Genomic DNA, 5,655 nt, shown 5'->3' with positions numbered 1-5,655 from the left:
CAGTACAGTGACTCTCTCTCTCTCCAGTTAAACCAGTACAGTGACCCTCTCTCTCTCTCCAGTTAAACCAGTACAGTGACCCTCTCTCTCTCTCCAGTTAAACCAGTACAGTGACCTCTCTCTCTCTCCAGTTAAACCAGTACAGTGACTCTCTCTCTCTCCAGTTAAACCAGTACAGTGACTCTCTCTCTCCAGTTAAACCAGTACAGTGACCCTCTCTCTCTCCAGTTAAACCAGTACAGTGACCTCTCTCTCTCCAGTTAAACCAGTACAGTGACTCTCTCTCTCTCCAGTTAAACCAGTACAGTGACCCTCTCTCTCTCTCCAGTTAAACCAGTACAGTGACTCTCTCTCTCTCTCCAGTTTAACCAGTACAGTGACCCTCTCTCTCTCCAGTTAAACCAGTACAGTGACCTCTCTCTCTCTCCAGTTAAACCTGAACTGTGACCCTCTCTCTCTCCAGTTAAACCAGTACAGTGACTCCTCCCTCTCTCCAGTTAAAACCAGTACAAGTGACCTCTCTCTCTCTCCAGTTAAACCAGTACAGTGACCTCTCTCTCTCTCCAGTTAAACCAGTACAGTGACCCTCTCTCTCTCCAGTTAAACCAGTACTAGTGACTCTCTCTCTCTCTCCTAGTTTAAACCAGTACAGTGACTCTCTCTCTCTCTCAGTTAAACCAGTACAGTGACCTCTCTCTCTCTCCAGTTAAACCAGTACAGTGACTCTCTCTCTCTCCAGTTAAACCAGTACAGTGACCCTCTCTCTCTCCAGTTAAACCAGTACAGTGACTCTCTCTCTCTCCAGTTAAACCAGTACAGTGACTCTCTCTCTCTCCAGTTAAACCAGTACAGTGACCTCTCTCTCTCTCCAGTTAAACCAGTACAGTGACCTCTCTCTCTCTCCAGTTAAACCAGTACAGTGACTCTCTCTCTCTCTCCAGTTAAACCAGTACAGTGACTCTCTCTCTCTCCTAGTTAAACCAGTACAGTGACTCTCTCTCTCTCCAGTTAAACCAGTACAGTGACTCTCTCTCTCTCCAGTTAAACCAGTACAGTGACCCTCTCTCTCTCCAGTTAAACCAGTACAGTGACTCTCTCTCTCTCCAGTTAAACCAGTACAGTGACCTCTCTCTCTCTCTCCAGTTAAACCAGTACAGTGACCTCTCTCTCTCTCCAGTTAAACCAGTACAGTGACCTCTCTCTCTCCAGTTAAACCAGTACAGTGACCCTCTCTCTCTCCAGTTAAACCAGTACAGTGACTCTCTCTCTCCAGTTAAACCAGTACAGTGACTCTCTCTCTCTTTCCAGTTAAACCAGTACAGTGACCCTCTCTCTCTCCAGTTAAACCAGTACAGTGACTCTCTCTTTCCGTTAAACCAGTGCAGTGACCCTCTCTCTCTCCAGTTAAACCAGTACAGTGACCCTCTCTGTCTCCAGTTAAACCAGTACAGTGACCCTCTCTCTCTAGTTAAACCAGTACAGTGACCCTCTCTCTCTCCAGTTAAACCAGTACAGTGACCCTCTCTCTCTCCAGTTAAACCAGTACAGTGACCCTCTCTCTCTCAGTTAAACCAGTACAGTGACTCTCTCTCTCTCTAGTTAAACCAGTACAGTGACCCTCTCTCTCCAGTTAAACCAGTACAGTGACCCTCTCTCTCTCCAGTTAAACCAGTTCAGTGACCCTCTCTCTCCAGTTAAACCAGTGCATTGACCCTCTCTCTCTCCAGTTAAACCAGTACAGTGACACTCTCTCTCTCCAGTTAAACCAGTACAGTGACTCTCTCTCTCTCTCCAGTTAAACCAGTACAGTGACCCTCTCTCTCTCAATTAAAACCAGTACAGTGACCCTCTCTCTCTCTAGTTAAACCAGTACAGTGACCCTCTCTCTCTCCAGTTAAACCAGTACAGTGACCTCTCTCTCTCTCCAGTTAAACCAGTACAGTGACCCTCTCTCTCTCCAGTTAAACCAGTACAGTGACTCTCTCTCTCTCCAGTTAAACCAGTACAGTGACTCTCTCTCTCCAGTTAAACCAGTTCAGTGACCTCTCTCTCTCCAGTTAAACCAGTACAGTGACTCTCTCTCTCCAGTTAAACCAGTTCAGTGACCCTCTCTCTCCAGTTAAACCAGTACAGTGACTCTCTCTCTCCAGTTAAACCAGTACAGTGACTCTCTCTCTCTCCAGTTAAACCAGTACAGTGACCCTCTCTCTCTCTCCAGTTAAACCAGTACAGTGACTCTCTCTCTCTCCCAGTTAAACCAGTACAGTGACCCTCTCTCTCTCCAGTTAAACCAGTACAGTGACCTCTCTCTCTCCAGTTAAACCAGTACAGTGACTCTCTCTCTCCAGTTAAACCAGTACAGTGACCCTCTCTCTCTCCAGTTAAACCAGTACAGTGACTCTCCTCTCCAGTTAAACCAGTACAGTGACTCTCTCTCTCTCCAGTTAAACCAGTACAGTGACCCTCTCTCTCTCTCCAGTTAAACCAGTACAGTGACACTCTCTCTCTCTCCAGTTAAACCAGTACAGTGACTCTCTCTCTCTCCAGTCAAACCAGTACAGTGACCCTCTCTCTCTCCAGTTAAACCAGTACAGTGACTCTCTCTCTCTCTCCAGTTAAACCAGTACAGTGACCCTCTCTCTCTCCAGTTAAACCAGTACAGTGACTCTCTCTCTCTCCAGTTAAACCAGTACAGTGACCTCTCTCTCTCCAGTTAAACTAGTTCCAGTGACCCTCTCTCTCTCCAGTCTTAAACCAGTACAGTGACTCTCTCTCTCCAGTTAAACCAGTACGTGGACCCTCTCTCTCTCCAGTTAAACCAGTACAGTTCACTCTCTCTCTCTCCAGTTAAACCAGTACAGTGACCCTCTCTCTCTCCAGTAAACCATACAGTGCACATCTCTCCAGAGTACAGTGACTCTCTCTCTTCCAGTTAAACCAGTACAGTGACTCTCTCTCTCTCCACTTAAACCACTATACAGTGACCCTCTCTCTCTCCAGTTAAACCAGTACAGTGACTCTCTCTCTCTCCAGTTAACCAGACAGTGACTCTCTCTCCAGTTAAACCAGTACAGTGACCCTCTCTCTCTCCAGTTAAACCAGTACAGTGACCCTCTCTCTCTCCAGTTAAACCAGTACAGTGACCCTCTCTCTCTCCAGTTAAACCAGTACAGTGACTCTCTCTCTCCAGTTAAACCAGTACATTGACTCTCTCTCTCTCCAAGTTAAACCAGTACAGTGACTCTCTCTCTCCGTTAAACCAGTACAGTGACCCTCTCTCTCTCCAGTTTAAACCAGTACAGTGACGCTCTCTCCTCCAGTTAACAGACAGTGACCCTCTCTCTCTCTCCAGTTAAACCAGTACAGTGACTCTCTCTCTCCCGTTAAACCAGTACGTGACCTCTCTCTCTCTCCAGTTAAACCAGTACAGTGACCCTCTCTCTCTCCAGTTAAACCAGTACAGTGACTCTCTCTCTCTCCAGTTAAACCAGTACAGTGACCCTCTCTCTCTCCAGTTAAACCAGTACAGTGACTCTCTCTCTCTCCAGTTAAACCAGTACAGTGACTCTCTCTCTCTCCAGTTAAACCAGTACAGTGACCTCTCTCTCTCTCCAGTTAAACCAGTACAGTGACCTCTCTCTCTCTCCAGTTAAACCAGTACAGTGACTCTCTCTCTCTCCAGTTAAACCAGTACAGTGACCCTCTCTCTCTCTCTCCAGTTAAACCAGTACAGTGACCTCTCTCTCTCTCCAGTTAAACCATTACAGTGACTCTCTCTCTCCAGTTAAACCAGTACAGTGACTCTCTCTCTCTCTCCAGTTAAACCAGTACAGTGACCTCTCTCTCTCCAGTTAAACCAGTACAGTGACCCTCTCTCTCTCCAGTTAAACCAGTACAGTGACCCTCTCTCTCTCCAGTTAAACCTGTACAGTGACTCTCTCTCTCCAGTTAAACCAGTACAGTGACTCTCTCTCTCTCTCCAGTTAAACCAGTACAGTGACCCTCTCTCTCTCCAGTTAAACCAGTACAGTGACTCTCTCTCTCTCCAGTTAAACCAGTACAGTGACCCTCTCTCTCTCCAGTTAAACCAGTACAGTGACTCTCTCTCTCCAGTTAAACCAGTACAGTGACTCTCTCTCTCTCCAGTTAAACCAGTACAGTGACCCTCTCTCTCTCCAGTTAAACCAGTACAGTGACTCTCTCTCTCTCCATTAAAACCAGTACAGTGACCTCCTCTCTCCAGTTAAACCAGTACAGTGACTCTCTCTCTCTCCAGTTAAACCAGTACAGTGACCCTCTCTCTCTCCAGTTAAACCAGTACAGTGACTCTCTCTCTCTCCAGTTAAACCAGTACAGTGACCCTCTCTCTCTCCAGTTAAACCAGTACAGTGACTCTCTCCAGTTAAACCAGTACAGTGACTCTCTCTCTCTCTCCAGTTAAACCAGTACAGTGACTCTCTCTCTCTCCAGTTAAACCAGTACAGTGACCTCTCTCTCGCCAGTTAAACCAGTACAGTGACTCTCTCTCTCTCTCCAGTTAAACCAGTACAGTGACTCTCTCTCTCTCCAGTTAAACCAGTACAGTGACTCTCTCTCTCTCCAGTTAAACCAGTACAGTGACTCTCTCTCTCTCCAGTTAAACAGTACAGTGACCCTCTCTCTCTCCAGTTAAACCAGTACAGTGACTCTCTCTCTCCAGTTAAACCAGTACAGTGACCCTCTCTCTTCCAGTTAAACCAGTACAGTGACCCTCTCTCTCTCCAGTTAAACCAGTACAGTGACTCTCTCTCTCTCTCCAGTTAAACCAGTACAGTGACTCTCTCTCTCTCTAGTTAAACCAGTACAGTGACTCTCTCTCTCTCCAGTTAAAACAGTACAGTGACTCTCTCTCTCTCCAGTTAAACCACTACAGTGACCCTCTCTCTCTCCATTTAAACCAGTACAGTGACTCTCTCTCTCCAGTTAAACCAGTACAGTGACCCTCTCTCTCTCCAGTTAAACCAGTACAGTGACCCTCTCTCTCCAGTTAAACCAGTACCGTGACTCTCTCTCTCTCCAGTTAAACCAGTACAGTGACTCTCTCTCTCTCCAGTTAAACCAGTACAGTGACCCTCTCTCTCTCTCCAGTTAAACCAGTACAGTGACTCTCTCTCTCTCTCCAGTTAAACCAGTACAGTGACCCTCTCTCTCTCCAGTTAAACCAGTACAGTGACTCTCTCTCTCTCCAGTTAAACCAGTACAGTGACTCTCTCTCTCCAGTTAAACCAGTTCAGTGACCCTCTCTCTCTCCAGTTAAACCAGTACAGTGACTCTCTCTCTCCAGTTAAACCAGTACAGTGACCCTCTCTCTCTCCAGTTAACCAGTACAGTGACTCTCTCTCTCCAGTTAAACCAGTACAGTGACTCTCTCTCCAGTTAAACCAGTACAGTGACCCTCTCTCTCTCCAGTTAAACCAGTACAGTGACTCTCTCTCCAGTTAAACCAGTACAGTGACCCTCTCTCTCTCCAGTTAAACCAGTACAGTGACTCTCTCTCTCCAGTTAAACCAGTACAGTGACTCTCTCTCTCTCCAGTTAAAACCAGTACAGTGACCCTCTCTCTCTCCAGTTAAACCAGTACAGTGACTCTCTCTCTCCAGTTAAACCAGTACAGTG

This window comes from Sebastes umbrosus, unplaced genomic scaffold (assembly GCF_015220745.1).
Source record: "Sebastes umbrosus isolate fSebUmb1 unplaced genomic scaffold, fSebUmb1.pri scaffold_205_arrow_ctg1, whole genome shotgun sequence".
Lineage (NCBI taxonomy): Eukaryota > Metazoa > Chordata > Actinopteri > Perciformes > Sebastidae > Sebastes > Sebastes umbrosus.
This window is presented reverse-complemented; position numbering follows the sequence as displayed.